This window comes from Adiantum capillus-veneris, chromosome 1, assembly GCF_014529385.1.
Source record: "Adiantum capillus-veneris isolate H3 chromosome 1, ASM1452938v2, whole genome shotgun sequence".
Lineage (NCBI taxonomy): Eukaryota > Viridiplantae > Streptophyta > Polypodiopsida > Polypodiales > Pteridaceae > Adiantum > Adiantum capillus-veneris.
Window position 1 is genome coordinate 100,406,322 of NC_140931.1, and position 16,383 is coordinate 100,422,704.

Sequence of the window (16,383 nt, forward strand, 5' to 3'; positions counted from 1 at the left end):
GGCACATGGTTGCAGTTCTCGTCCTCGTTCCACCCGCAGACAGATGGGCAATTTGAAATAGCCAATTCAATGGTTTTGAATTTGTTGAAGTCTTCTTCTTCAGATCAGAAGAATAAATGGGAAAAGTATTTGTCCTCGGTGGAGTTTTCCTATACTGACACACGGGGAAGGCGCCGTTTGAAGTGTTCAAGGGTGCTAAGAAGCCTCTTCAATTTTTAAGCACCTATAACAAGATTCTCTTGAAGAAGAGAGATGTCATCACGCCTTGACATCACTTGAACATGACTGAGAAAGATACATTGGATGACTACTGCCAGAGGTTTTAGGATACTTGTCAAAGATTCTTTTGAAAGATCAGATTGAGGGGTTTTGCTATGATTTGCTAAAGAGATTCAAGACTATGCTTTAAACCCGAAGTCTGACTCCATTCACAGACTTATGGGACATGACTAAGCAATGATTTGGAATGCATACAGGCTCATTGACTTATGCGACAGGGGAAGCGAAAGACGCTACCCGCCGATCCCAGGGCACAAGGAAAGAAAAGATAAAGGGAAGCAGCTGGTAGATCAGGACATTCCCCAGACCCAGGATAAGATTTTTAGCCGACCAGTACACGAGGGACTTAAACACTGCATTCGCCAAGGTCCGGCAGGCTTTAGAGAAATCTCAAGAACGACATAAGAAGGCAGCAGATTGACATCGTCGCGATTTGAAATTAAAGGAGGACGATTGGGTGCTCTTACATTTTGAGAAGGCCCGCCTGAGAAAACGAAAAGGAAAGGAGCGCCTTTTTTTTTTCAAAGCTTAGCATGAGGTATTATGGCCCTTTCCAGATAAAAGAAAAGATAAATGATGTCTCCTTTAGAATCAAGTTGCCCGATACTTGGAAGATTCACAATGCTTTTATGTGAGTCTATTGAAGCCTTTTAAAAGCGTTGTGCCCGATGATGGGGAGCCTGATGAGCAACCCGAAGTGGAGGAAAGCGAGGAGATACTCATTCCAGAACAGATATTGGCACACAAAGACAGAAAGATAAAAGATAAAGTGATTAGGTGGTTCTTGGTTAAATTCAAGAACTATCCTGCATTGGATGCTACGTGGATGGAGGAGGAGGACCTAGCAAATACTCCTCAGATTTTGGAACTTTACCTTGAAGCATTAGCATAGTCTACTCCAATAGAACCCCGAATTAGTAAGGGTGAATCTAGTGCAGCATGTTTGCACAAGAGGGGAGTCACTCCGCTCCTTTGTCAACGGATTACCTCGATTTGGAATAAAGTCACTGATGTCCCCTTTGGATTTCAGGGATACTAATGCGTTGACCAATATTCTAATGCGTTGACCAATATTCTGTTGAATGACTTTATGACAGGAATTCCCAAAAATGAAAATGATTGATTTATACTTGACTAGTTTGAGTGCAGGAATTGAAAGACGAAATGACTGCAGTATTTCGGTCTCATAAATCTCTATAGACATGATTGCAATAAGGATTAGTTCATCGGGCATCCGTGAGGTCCGGAATGGATCTAGATGCAATTACTAAATACGTTGCTGATTGATCATGGTCTGAGATTTGGAATGAATTTGTATGTCGATTTGTATAAGTGCTAGATATGTCATGTCTAGTGTGTCGCTACTAACAGTCAGTGTCTACTAAGACGGTTTATGGCCTCTTTCTATTTTTGCAGGCGTAATCGAGGGCGATTACAATTCTTTCAAGAGAGGGGTATGTCACAAATTGGTGACGTGGTAGACCTCCAGGACATAAACACACACATTTGCTGACATGGAAGATGCCCGGGAAAGGTGCCGACACGCTGACATGGTTGGCTGGTGTACAAACGCCCGCAATTTGCGCTGACATGCTGACGTGACAGTTGTACGGAATTTCGTGATTTGCGTTGGCAGATTTTGAGTGAAAGCTTTTGGGACAGTTTGCTTTTAATTTTAAGAAGCTTTGGGAGCCATTGCTTTTAAGTTTCAAGCTTTTGGGGCTCTGCTTTTGGCATCCCTTGTAACCATTATAAGTGGCCTTCGAGGCTCACTTCTCAGAGCATCTAGACACAGAGTCTGACAGTGAGCACCAGCCGGCTCATTGTAGTTTGCTCAAAGATTAATATAAAAATAAATACCGAAAGGGGCGCCAGTCTTTGGGGCCAATACCTCTTGGCATGGAACTATGCCGGGCCATGTCGTCTTTTGTGAACTATTTTGAAGTGAATCTCTAATGTGTCGCAGTAGAATCTAGACTTGGGGTGTCCAAGTTTGTTACAACCACTCATCGTCTCGGAGAGAGGTGATAGCTACTGCAAACTCAGAAGAAGACTCTGGAGTTGGTGCTGTTATTTAGAGTGAGGACTTGACGCTACTACAGGCAACTAATGCCACCAATTTCAATCAAAAAATTGTCACCTTAGACTAATGCCACCAAACCAAAATAGCAGAAAATCGAACTTAAAACTGCTATAATAGACTAATGCCACTCAACTGCTCTGTAGCAAAACAAATTCCACAAGGCCTTAGCACCCACAACCAGATACATCGATAGGGACGAAAGCCAGGTAGGTAGGGGCGAGTCTATAGCTGGGTAGGAAAGCGAGGACTGATAGGTAGGGGCGAGAGGTAGATAGGGGTGAGTAGGGGTGGATAGAGGCGAGAGGTAGGTATGTAGGTAGGGGTGAGGGATAGTTGGGTAGGGGCGAGCGGTAGCTGGGTAGGGGCGAGAGCTAGGTAGGGGCGAGCGGTAGCTGGGCAGGGGCGACGGGTAGCTGGGTAGGGGCGAGATATCGTTGAATTCTCCGTAGGCTTCGTTATTTAGAAGTAAGATACGCTGATAAATTATTGAAAAAATAACCCACATAAGAGCTAGAACACCACGCAAGGCGTGTGATTGGGTGAGGCGCAGAGAGACTAAGAGGTTGAGAAGGCGATTGTCGAAAAGGCAAAAACTGCTAGGGAAGGGGGCGCTCTTGAGGTCACTGGTCCACTTGTCAAAATAGCTTGCTAAAGATGTGCTCTCATGTACTACAGCTGGTGAGTTTTTGACTTGCTTCTCTTACTTAACTCTGCCACAACCTGTTCAAATTGTGAAATGGAACACCGAATGGTAGTTACAATATCTGAGGATTCCCTTCCTATAGAGCTCATATTTTGCCACAATACCAATTCTTCTACACGCGAAAGTATTGGAGCTATCAAATTCAAAATCCTCATGTAGTAAGGCGACAGGGCGAGTACTATCAAATATGGCCTTCATTCTTTTTTTTTTTCCGAGAAAAACATCCTTCTATTAGTTAATGAAAACTGCCCATAGGGCTACATCCACCTCTGCGAGAGAGGGCTACAACAAGCATGATGGGGAGACTCTCCCAATGAAAAAAACAGCATATATACAATGAGGCTAAATCAAGAAATGGGAGGAGGGAAGAGCCACACAGGTGGACAGTAGTGCCATCTGAGCACCCCCTGGACTCTGGTGTAGAAAGGCCCAAGGCGCCAGAGTCGAAGAAAAGCCTCGGGGCGCTCCCGCATGCGGTCGGATCTGCCCAGAAGTCCCTCAAGGTGTCCTCTGAGAGTATGGATCAGCTCTAGCCAAAAGTCCCGAACAGTCTCTGCTGGTGGCACAGGACGAGCCTCAAAGATGCGGAAACAGCGGGCCCGCCAGATGAACCAGAGAGCTAGGCCGCTGATGAGCTCCCAACACTCCTCTCTCTCACTGCTCCACTCCTGTGGAGTAAGCTCTGTAGCAGGCTGGAGTGTAGGTCGCCCCCCCTGTATCACTATCATCCTGCTGGTGGAAGATAGCTCAAACTGAAGTGCTGGGCCCGTGAGGGTGGACCAAGCCGCTGCCCCCCAAGTGTACTGTCGAGCCGTGGAGAGGGCAGGCATCAGCCAAAGAACACGTAGCCACACCTGCTGGGCCGCGGGACAGTCCCAAAGACAGTGACGCTGGCTCTCCACCAACTGGTCACAGGCTGCACATGCGGCCGAGAGACCACTATGCACAAGCCAGCTCCCTACTGCTGTGGCTCTGTGTGCAACCAGCCACTGGAACAAGGTGACTCGCCTCGGCTGTCTGGAGTCCCACAGCCTCTGCCAAAAAGCTGCCAAGAACTCGACTGTGAGGCCCTCCTCCTGCCAATGACGTGCTGCAGCAGGGCGGGCCTCTCTCTGTGCTGCCAGTATATGACGTCCAAGCCGAACAGTGTACTGAAAGAAGGGGACTCCTGGGCGGTCTGCAGAAGAGAAGGAGTCCCTCCATAGCCACTCTCCAGGATCCCACTGTACTCGTGCCAGTGGACAACACTCCCAAGCCCATAGCCTCCAGTGTCCAGTCTCAAGAGCTGCTGGGTCAGGGTCTATGACGCAAGTCCTCCCACAGATGCCCACAACTCGGATCCTCTGGAAACAGCACTCTGCTACCTGCGGGGCCTCTACTGCAACTCGCTGTAATCGTCCCCCACCCTGGAGCTCAAAAAACAGGGCTGGGACAGTCTCTGAGCAGGCTCTGACTAAAATGAGAACCTCCAATCGAGTGAAGGCTCCCATCCACCTGGGTGCTACTGGCTCAAGAGGCGTGAGCCACTCAGCTGGAACTGACTCTGAGATGTCCTGACACATGCTCTGCACCCCTCTCATGCCCTGTAGCTGGACAACTTGCACCTCCTCTGACAAACCTGTGAACTCTAGCTAGTCACCTAGAGAACGCGCTGGACCTGCCGCCATGGGACCCCAAGAAACATGAGGCCGACTCCCAACCAAGTGGCCTCTCTGAGTGCTAACCATGGGGTTCCAGACGAGGGGCTGCCGTAGGCGCTCCTCCGTGCACGTCGGCTGTCTTTGCGCTAGGCCACGCCGTAAGAGCTCCCAAGATCGAAGCAAACTCACAGCGAATCTGTCCTCCAGTCTCCTGCTCAAACCAACTCGGCGCAGCTTTGTAAAGATCCATCTGGTCGAAGGTTGCCAAGGGCCTCCTGACTGAGGCACCCTGGCACGAAGCCTCTGCAACAAGAATTCCTTCCAGGGCTCCTCGCCTGGAAGAAGTCCTCTGACGACAAACTTCCCAAGAAGGGCTCTGCTCTGCTGTGCAGGATCAATGATCCCAAGCCCTCCCTGAGAGCAAGGAAGTGTGAGGACCGACCAAGCCACCTTGGCTCGGGCAATATGAGTATCGCGACCTGACAAAAGGAAGTTCCTGATCAGCCTCTCTACCTGGCTGATACAAGAACTCGAGAAGATCCAGCAAGAAGTGATGTACCACATAGTCACCAACAACACCTAGTTGGCAACTACTACTCTACCAGCCAGCAAAAGTCGTGCTGAGCTCCAATGTAACAGCTTTCTCCTGATGGACAGGAGAAGAGGAGCAATCTGCTGCTCGGGGGACAAGTCCAGACCAACCTGACAACCCAAGTACCGAACTGCAGTCCCTCGAGGAATCCACCTGAAACCCTCTCCTGGCATCCAATTTGGCACAGGAGCACTGCCAACCGAGAAAGCCACTGTCTTCCTCCAGTTGATCAATGCGCCCGATGCACAGCAGAAGGTCTCCAAAGCCTGCTCACATCTGTGTAGATTGGCCTCCTGGCCCTCTAAGTACAAGGCTGAGTCGTTGGCAAACTCAGCGTCCAGAAGCTCATCTCCCCGTATAGGGAGTGCTAAGCCTCTCAAACCAACCTGCTGTGACACCAAAAATCAGCTCATCGCCTCCACATAGAACAGAAAGAGAAAAGGGGCAACAGGACAACCCTGTCTGACCGATCGTGTGAGTATGAAGCGCTCACCTCTACCTCCTGCCAAAAGCACTTGACTGTGAGCCTGTCTGTACAAAGCTGCCACCCCTCTGATCCAAGCATCTGAGAAGCCCATCCTGCGTAGCGTGCCCTCTAGAAAGTCCCAGTCAACTCTGTCGTATGCCTTCTAAAAATCGAGAAGAAGAATCACAAGGTCCTCTCCACGGAGCCGTGCAAGGGCAGAAGCCTCCCAAAAAGTGAAGATGTTGTCAAGGATACTGCTTTCCTTGACAAAACCCGTCTGAGTCCCATGTATAAGGCTCTCCAAAAGTGGCTAGATCCTCAAACTCAGAGCCTTGGCAAGAATTTTGTAGGCTGAGTTGAGGATGGTGATGGGGCGCCACTGTCGAATCTCATCCAAGGAGCCACCCTCCTTGGGAATAAGGTAAATCAGGCCCTCACTCATACTATCCGGCATCACTCCTGTGTGCAAAATGTACTGAAAGGCACTACAAAGAACTGGGCCAAGCAAGTCCGAGTACTCCAAGAAGAAGCTGGGAGTCAACCCATCCTCACCGGGACAGCTACCACGAGGGAGGGCCCTAAGAGCCGTGTGCAGCTCCTCAAGCTGAAGAGGCATCTCTAGCCTCTGGCGCATCTCCTCAGTAACAAGACAAGGCATCTGTGCCCAAACGTGCTCCCTGCATGCATCCTGTCGCTCTGACTGGGGCTCAGCCGACAGTAACTCACGGTAAAAGTCAGTAGCAACTGCACGCATATCCTCGGGCTCACAAACAACTGACCCATCGGGTCTCTTCAACTGATTGACCTTGGCATGTGAGTGCCGAGGTCCCACACTCTCAAAAAAGGCACCTGTAACTCTGTCACCCACCTGAGTTCACTGAGATGCCTGTCGGTGAAAGGCAAACTGATGACGCCTCTTCTCTGTGCAAGCAAGCTCCTGTCGAGCCTGCTGTAACTGCTCCTCCAACCATGGACTGTCTGGATGCTGCTCCTGCATCCTCTGTAGTGAAGCAATGCCTCGTCTGAGACGCTGTTCCTCCTCTCTCGCTGCAGCCCGTCGAGCCACAGGCTCCTGGAGAAAAAAGTGGCTAAGCTGAGCTAGGCCTAAGGCCACTTTGTCTGCAAGTAGAGCCTGGCAGTCCATGCCCTCTGTCCAGAGAGCCTCTACCCTCTCTCTGAGTGCCGAGTCCAACAAGACCCGCTCTGGGATGCGAAGCATCGTGCTCCCACTCCTCTGCCTGTCTGCCACTATGAGGATCACTCGTGCATGGTCCGAGAAGGAAGTCCCTGCCAGGATGCCCACTGATCCCCCCAGGTCACTGAAGTGGTCACTAGTGTAGAAGCGATCTATCCGCGATAGATTCACTCCTCCCACTCTGCGGTCCGATCTAGAGAAGTCAAGACTCTCTAGAGGCCTCACAAAGCCAGAATGCTGCCAAGTATCCGAGACCCTCAAAGTCATACACAACCTCTCCCAAGCTGCTAACTCGACTCCATGCACAGTAGCATGGCTGCCTCCGATCCTGTCAGAAGGGTCCTCCAACATGTTGAAATCCCCTCCTACACACCAATGGTCAACCTGTGGTAAGGACTCAACAATCTGTGACGAAAACTCTGCACGAGCACTCGCCAGATTGGGCGCATAGATGTTCAGGAAGCCCACAAGGCCACCCTGAAACTGCATAGTGATACACTGAGCCCTGCCTGGCACAATAATCCCTCTGTCCACAATGGCCTACTGCAATGAGTCCGCAATAGTCATACATACCCCTCCCTGGATGCCTCCAGGTCCAAAAGCAGCTGACCAAAAGGTATCATAACGTCCACGCAAAATCTGACCACATCGCCGAATGCGGCTCTCAGACAAATGGTGCTCCTGAAGCATAAGAAGATCAATCTCTCCTCCCACAAGGCATCGCTAAAGCTCCTGACGCAATTGGCCCCGCTGTCACTGAAACTGGGGCCCACCTAGTCCCTGCACGTTCCACGAGACGATCCTCATGGAGAACGAGAGAGAACAGATGCTGCCGCAGCAGCAAGACGGGCTATCTGCGAGGCTTGCTTGGATGGGGAGTAATCCGCATCCGAGCGTCCTCTAGATAGGCGAGTCTGCAGTGAGTGCCTGGCCCAAGCCCAAGCAGAGCGAGCCGTGCGTAAAGCAACCTCCTCTGTCTAGGAGTCCTCATGAATGTATATATAGCAAGGCAAACACTCCGTATCAGCAAAAAAGTACACCACAATGTGCCTACATCCTGCTGAGTCTGGGGGTGTCACCGCAAACTTGGCCAGTGGCCACAAAGTGTTCACCAAATCTGTAACTCCAAGTTCTCCCATGTGGTGAGAGAACCCGAGAACCTGAGTATGCAACCATCCCACCACGGAGTCGAGGGACCACTCTGTCTCAGTCCTACCACAGAGAGGGAAGGAGAAACCAACTGCCGAGTCCAAGGCCTCTATCCCCCTAGCTGCGAGGAACAAAGCATGGACCCTGAAGCAGGCTGCCTCGTGGTTTGCTGCGGAATCGCCGAGAAAGCGAGTTAACCCGTAATCGAAGAAATCCCAGCGGCGTCGGAGGTCAATGCTCGTCAGACCCCGAGGGATAGCTGCAAGGGAAGATGTCTGAATCTGCAGAGGGGGCCGCAAGAAAGGCTGACCCTCTCTCGCTAGGCGACTCGTGGGAAAAGCGCTGCCAAGAGATCTCCTAGCCGCTGGCGAGGGACCAGTCTCCTGAGTCGACTGTGGTACTGAAGCAGGAGGAGGGGGAGAAGGAGCTGGGGGGGGGCGGAGGAGAAGAGAAGCGGGGTGGGGCGACAGAGGTAGGGGGGCGAGGTGGAGAGTAGACGGGAGCAGAAGGCGAGGGGGGGGATGAGGAGGAGGAGGGGAACTCTGAAGGGGGGGCGGCTGGCGAGGGTGAAGCGGAGGTGGATGCTGGTGTAGGGGGCTCCTCCTGCTCAAGAGGACCAAAGCGGTTCCCCGTGGGAACCCACTGCTGCTGAGTAGGCACCTGAGGGCCACTCTGAGTGCCAGGCTGTCGCTGTGGCCCCTGGCGTAGACGGCCACGGGCCTGCTGCCACCCCTCCTCCGCTGGAGCCCCAAGCTCGGAGGGTGGCTCTGAATCTGTGCGCTGTGCCGCTGGCTGTGGCTGCGGCCCAGCCTTGGCAGGCTGGGGCTGAGGCTGAGGTGGAGGTCGTGGTCTCCTCCGAGGACAGGCCTTCGCTAGGTGGCCCATCTGTCTGCAAATGAAGCACCGGTTCGGGAGACCCGAGTACTCCACACTCTGTCTAAACCAACCCCCACTCACCCGAGGCAGAAGGATGACCTTCGGGAGCGTGTGGGTATCTCTGACCAAAACTCGAACTGAAGGGATGCCAACCGCCTTGGCAGCTACTGATGCTGCCGTACGAGGTGTCTCCAGGACTGTCTCGATGGCAGAGCCAATCCTGGAGAGAAGTGGAAGGTACTCCCTCTGTAAACCCGGAAAGCAGACTGAGATGGGGATGTCTGCCTCCTCGACTAGCACATCCGAAGTCGGGTCAAAACCATGTCGCCACTGTCGAAAGTGGGCGCGTGATGCTCGGATGGCCAGTGGACTCATAGCAATGACCTTGGAGGCCATCTCGGAAGTCTCGAACTCGATCTGGTAGTACCCTCGTCCGAGAATCTGGACATCCAAGATCTTGCCCACCTCTACGAGAAGGCGGACCTGGAGAAGGTCTCGCAGCTCTCCTATGCTAGGTCGGGTGCCGAGAATCTTGCAGATGACCGAAGTCGCCTGCAAGCGCTCTACCTCTGTGGCAAGGCTCGCTTGCTCTGTCGGCGAAAGAGCAAGTCGAATGGTGGGCTCAGCGGGGTCGGTCGAGGGGGCTTCAGGCGAGTCCCTCTGTGGCGAAGCTGAAGCCTCCATCTGTGTCTACTACTGTGGCGTAAGAAGAGGATGGCGGGCGGACTCTGCAACTTGACACGCCAGGCACTGCCCCAAAAACGGAGTCAATGCCGAGAGTACCGATGTGCAGGATGAACCAATGAGGAAAAGAAAGCAGGCGGGGGGGGGGGGGGGGCAGCGGGTGGGAACGGCTACTGCGAGAGCACTGGCAACAGCAGGCGGGGGCAATGGCGGGAGCGACGCAACAGGGGGAGTCGGCAGCGAATGGCAGCGGCGGCAGGGGCGGCAGTGGCAGGTGGGGCTGCAGCAGCGGCTGTGCTGCGAACTGCTACAGCTGGGGATGGGCAACGCGCGGACACGCAGGGCAGCAAGGGGGCAGCGAGGGCTGGCGGGGGGGGCAGAGAGAGGGCAGGCGGGCAGCGATGGGGGGGGGGGGGGGGGGGGGCGCAGCGCGAGGGAGACAGCAGCAGCGAGCTCAATCCCAACACATGGCCTTCATTCTACAAAGACAACAAAAAAATCTGAAAGACTATACTCAAGAGGTCAATATATCTGTTGACAGTGGAGAAGCTAGGCACGGCAGTAGTGTACAGAGAAGATATATGACCATCATAGTTGTTATAACTCTGATGTTAATCTGTAGCTCTTCTATTAGTTCACAAGGTACTTTAAAAACTAGGTAGGGTTCTTTGAAAAAATTCACAGACAACATTTGGTGGATGAAGCGTAAGCTGACCTGATCCAGGATTTGAAAGGAACATGCCCTGTGTGGCCCTTGCAAGAAATTCCCTATGCGGATTCCAGACAGGAGGATCAGTTAGCCTTACACTCACTGATCTTACCAAAAGTTTTACAAGCCAACCTCCTTCAAAATCATCAATGTTTAACTCTTTTGTAAATTCGAAAAAGAGGCTAATCTTATCTTTTGTGACATAGGCCACAACAAATATGATTGTTTGCTCAGCATATGCCAGGTTGTCGTAGGAAGTTGTGAGCTGCCATGCGACACACTTTTAGAAGAGACCTCTTGTTTTACAAACATTGATTCACTTGAAAGCTGTAAGAATGCTTCACAAACATAGGCTGCGTCCACTTTGACAGGAAAGAAGTCATGTGAGTATGTATTGTTGATTTCCCACTTTGATAAATGTACCTGTTCTAGCAGCACCGAGTGATCGTTAGAGTTGCCCAAGTTAACTTTGTCTTACTGGGTCTGGAAAGGGCACGGCTGAATATGTTTCTGTAGGTGTAGAGGTTGCCGCTTTTTGAAGCATAGAGACATCATAAGTGGCTTCTTGTGGCCATCCTTGAGGAAGCTCGTCGAAGGGTGGTTCATCAGACACAGAAGAGAGCTTAGCCTTGGTCAGGGAGTCAGACACAAAGGAGGTTGAGAGTTGGGGAAACTCTTGCAATGGAGACTTCTTACCTCGTCTGTGGTCTTTGATAGGCTCACCAAGCCCATAGGCCTCGACAGTAGAAGCATTTGATTTAACAGTTGTCATGACCTCAGCACTTGTTTCTGGGCTAGGCAGCACACGCCCGGCTACTGTAAGGGCAATGGAAGATGGGGTATCCTCGGACAAAGATTGGATAGAAACCACATGACAAGGCATAGATTTTGTAGCTTCCAACCACTCAAGCAAGTCCTCTGGTCCGTCAGGAGGGTTAGGCTGTTCCAGGGACTCCACTGACAAAGAACTATGATGCACTACTCGATGTAGTGCATTAGTTTGCCACAACCATGGTTTGCAGATGAGCAAAGGAAACCGCCCTCAACCTTGGGAAGACGAACCATAACAAAATCCAGGTTAAAGGTGAATTTCTGCACCTACAGAGGCACTTTGTCTACTATGCCCAAGGGGCCTCTAGTCTGCCAAGGTCACTGTGAATGGGGCAGGCCTAGTCGGCTGGAGACCCAGTGTCAGCATTGTGAACGCAGGCATGTTGATGCCAGATCCACCATCCACAATTACCCCTAAGAATTGGCGTCCTAGAATAGACACAGCGAGACGAGGACTCCTGTAATCAGTGAGAGGAGCAGCGGCATAGGAGATCATGTAGGACTAAGAGGGCTGCACTAGGAGGTGCCCGCCACTGGACCCTGCACCAGGGTTACAAAGATTGAATGACAGTACGGATGCGGTTTGCATCTAGCCGGAGCATGTTGTAAAGTGATACTTGCTGAAAGGTGTTCTTCAAGATAGTCTCTATTGTAGGCTTTTCTCCTTTGATCGTGGCTTTTCTCTAGTACCTTGATCTGCTGCAAATCAGCCACTGCTTCCAAGAAGGCCCCATTAATATCAGATAGCATGGAGGTAGGTCGGCCTTTGGCACCATTGGGTGGCTTGTTAGTTGCTCCAGGTAGACTAGGTGACAGAGACCAATGGCTGCCCTTTGTGCCTGAGTGAAAACAACAGCAGGCTCATCCACCTGTTGCAGCTTGTCTTGCGTGGTAACCACATGAGTAGCAGGTGACACCTGAGGGATGGTGCTCCATCTATCAAGTTGATCTTTGGAAAGGTGAACTCTGGTTAGTTATGACTCGAGCTTGAAGACATGGATGCCTATTTCTTGGGACAATCTTTATTGTAGTAATCCTTAGTCTCAAGGCAATGACGGGAAGGAGGAGACCTTTCGAAAAAAAAGACATTTGCTTTGGTAATGCCCATATTCCCCACATCTGTAGCACAAAATGGGCCGATTGGACGGGCGAGTCAGGGGGTGAGGTGGGCTCTGCTCCTGCTGCATGGAAATGGAGGCTAAGGTGTAGAATCTTTGAGGGGTTGAGGGAGCATTAGCATGATAAAAGCTCTGAGATGGAAAATGGTTGTGCATACCTTGCACAGGGGGTGTATTCACCAAGGGTAGCATGTAGTTTGGATGGACATGTGGGGAAACCATGTTAGATGCAGGTGGGAACCCTTGTGGAAGAGTAGGAGCAAGGCTCTGTTGTAGTTGCCGCAATCCCTTTAGGTAGTAGCAATCCTTGTCTTCATGTCCAGATTTTTCACAAAGGTGGCAATAAGCCCGAAGGGGGCATCCTCCACCCCGGAGAGCGACATAAGCTACACCAGACCACAACATTAGACTCCTGCTGAGCCCTAAGCTCCTCTAGCTCTTGCCTGATCTCATCCAAAGCCTATTGACATGGAGGCTTCTCCTGTCCAAGAGAGAAGGATCTCTCCTCCTGAAGAGCTCGTTGTAACTTCAATGCTTCTAGTTCCCTGCGTTTGTTCTTGTCATGAGTTCTGCAAAAGTCTCATTTTGGTGAAGCACTAGGTTTGCCAACTCATCCAGAACCTTCTCTTGGAAGTCACCCAATCTGAAATCTTCACTGAATTTTGCTGTCATAGTGTTGTCCAAGTAGTAAAGTGGTTCTCAACAAACTGACAGTACCATTTATCTGCTAAGCTATCCAAGGTTGACAGGAAAAGCACGAGGTAGGCGTCTTCTCGGTTGAATCCACAACCCTTGCAGAGGGAGACAAATCTCCTAGCATGGTTGTCTACATCCTCTGTGAAGAGTCCTTTGAAAGTCAGAAACTTTATCTTCACCTTATCCAGAACGCTTGTCAGCTCCTTCATGGCTGCCTGCTCTGAGGCCTGTTTCTCAAGAGCTTGCTGTAACACAATGGGTGAGAACTGTACTGGTAAAGGTGATCTAGGAGGTGAAGAAGTGGTTGAGGGAGTGGAGGTAGATGCGTGGGAGGGTAGGGGTAAGCGAGCTGGTGGAATTCTACTCAACACGAAAGGTTGACGCTTTTTGTGATAGTACTTCAGAGGGCTGGGTAGTAGGCTTTGTCAATCTTTAGATTGCCTTGTATGTGTCATGCAGTAGCAACAAACCCACCCAAGCTTTGGGCACGGTGACCCTTGAACTTGTTGGGTAGTCTAGACCCACTGGACCGGACCCGACTAGACCAGGCAAGACCGGCTAGACCACTCCTACTAGATAGGGACAAGAGAGACTAGACCAGCTCGACCAAGCTGGACGAGGCGAAGATGGACTAGACCAAGCTGGACCATGGCGAAGCTGGTCTAGACCAAGCTGGACCACATAAGCATACTAGACCAGGCGAGGGGCTGAACCAGCTAGCTACTCAACATGTATGCTCAATGGAGTGGCCCATCGAGCGTGCCAAAAATGAGAACACTTGTAGCAGTAAAAGTGTGTCGTGCGCTCTATAGTGGGTGCTCATCAGTGCAATATGCGTGAAGCCTCACTCCAATAGAAAGAAAACATTAGACAGCAATGGAACAACAACTCAAAGCACAACAACAGACTTATAACTCAATGGAACTCGACAAACTCATAGAACCATACAAACTCTGTCTGGCAGCACACTCAACTCCAAGCCCGGGACTCACAAGTACAATGGGGGTGTCGAGGCTCCAATGTGTAAGGAGGGTGAAGATGTGCGTTGCTGGACCCAAGACTCGAGACTCAAGCTAGACCATAGAAAGTAGATGATGTCCCTCATGACTAGAACTAACTACAAATATATACAATCATAAAGAGCCACCAACGGCTGCAAAATATCCCAATCCAGCTGCGTCTATCTCCAAAATGTGGTGGTGGTGGTGGTCTGGTCACGGTGTCCACTAGACCAGCACCCGTATCACTGCCATGTGTCACTGGCCAGGCGAGAGTCCATCCAATGTGAACTCCAGACCAGCTGTAACTAACTGCCTGTCATGTGCAAGTGGCACTTTAGCCCTGCTACAAAGAGGGACCAGGTATTTGAAGAGGCATCTTCCTCACATGGCAGAAAGAAAGTTCCTACAACTCTTCAAGAAGAGGATAGGTTGTTTAAAGCTCAACTACTTAGCTACATGGAAATTTTTCAGCGGTTGGTCGAGAACCCAAGGATGCATGAGTTCTTACAGGATCCTTCACACGGTTTTCAGGCTCCGACACAGAGCATGTATGAGCCGTTGCAGGAAAAAGAGATTTCTCATGCACAGGGGTCTCTTGATGCTCGAGGGAAAACCCATGTGTTCAAGCAACCAGCAGTGTCCATTGATCCAAAGAAACCTACTTTATTTGGACAAGAACCGTTTGTGAATGGTCAAGGGAGTAGTAAACAGGCTATGCATCAGACCGTTTCATTGCCTACTTCATATCCTAGCTAATTTATTGGTGGTTCAGTGTTTCAAGCTATGGTTGGACCTTCCACAGGTTTGCAGGTTATATGCCAGGGAATGTGTTTGGGACAATGCAACCAGGCATGGTTAACCCTATGTATGGGAACATAGGTGTCCAACCAGGTTTTCAAGGTGCCTATGCCCATTTTTGAATGCCTGGAACACACTTTGGTATGGCTGATTTCACAGCAATATGCCCAAAATGCAGACAAGACAGGTAAAACACATGATGTAATAGGGGGAGGTAGTGTGAATTCTAATCCACATATACCGTGCCTCATCGCCTTTGTGCATGACTTGGACCGTATCTTCAAGCTCATGTCTAAATAATACAGCCACCCCTCCCAATCCTGCAATGTTGTCTGGAGTAGACAATTCGGGACAATAAACCGTATCCATGCACTCTCGGAAGGGAGCCCCCAGTACAATGGTGTGTTCCATAAAAAAAGCAATGTCCCTATCTAGGAATATCCTCAAAATATCCCAAATCAATTCTGAAGAGACCTATACAGTTCCACAATGCCATTTAGGGTCCCATGAGCCGTGCACTATAACGTTGACCGGCATCCTGTTATAGTCGATGCATTTTCCTTGTTGTCTTGAATCCTACACTTTGTCATGTTTTCCTTCCTGTGTGCTTCTCTTCCATGTGTCAGATCCTCACCCATATTGATTGTTTCCCCAACAAGAGCGCTCCAATTGGATAAAAAGCTCCTCTTTTTCTCCATGTCTGGAAACTTCAAAATCAAAGCATGCACTTTTGTGGGATCCTTGCCTGCCCTCCAAGCATCCTCAATCCAAAGTTCTGGTATTCCCATTTTATTGCAAGTTCTTTTGCATCTTCTTTGGGATTGTTTTTCTTTACCCACCCAGTAACTCATACATGTAATACATAGGCACGTCTCTTAGCTTACTCTTCAAGGGTAACATTCATCACCTCCACCTTATTATCTGAAACACTCTTATGTCGCTTCACAACTTCAATCCATTTTGCATTCTCTTCAACCTCTACCTTAGTTTGTTTGGCAACCTCGGCAAAGCTTTTGATCTCTTTCTCCACCTGACATTTCAGTTTCTTTATTTCATTTTTCAATTCGGGCGTCAAGACCGTGCCTTGCCCTTCACCATGTATAGCCATTGTCTCTCTGCAAACTTCCAATTGGTTTTGCAAGTCCTGAATTACCTTTTCTTTCTCAGCCATTTGTTTGCTCAATTCTGATTGCATTTCCTTGCTCACCTTGGTATACATTAGAATCTTGGTAACCTCCAATTCAGCCCATACTTGGGCATGCATCTCCCCTCTCAACTTCGTATACATTTCATCCCTTTGCATTTCATATATACACTCTTTTGGGCATGGAGTCTCTCCAGCGATTCCTTTTCAAGATCTTGTCACATAATACTCATTTTTGTCCTTATATATTGTAGCAGGAAAACCATGTCATGCTTTCTAATATGGGTGCGGGTGCTCCCCAGTGCAATATACACAAAAATCTCACTCCATGGCACACAGCAGGATAACTGAAATACATACTGGCCTACCTAAAATGCCATGCATCAAAGAAATATACTAGAAGTAAACAAAACAAGATA

General features: G+C 50.1%; 1 protein-coding gene across 7 annotated transcripts in view; it reads right to left on the reverse strand.

Annotated features, from left to right (window-relative positions):
* LOC147465258 (DNA polymerase delta catalytic subunit-like) overlaps positions 1 to 16,383 on the reverse strand; it is a 181,785-nt gene that overhangs the window by 132,132 nt on the left and 33,270 nt on the right. The gene's annotated exons all lie outside the window — the stretch shown is intronic.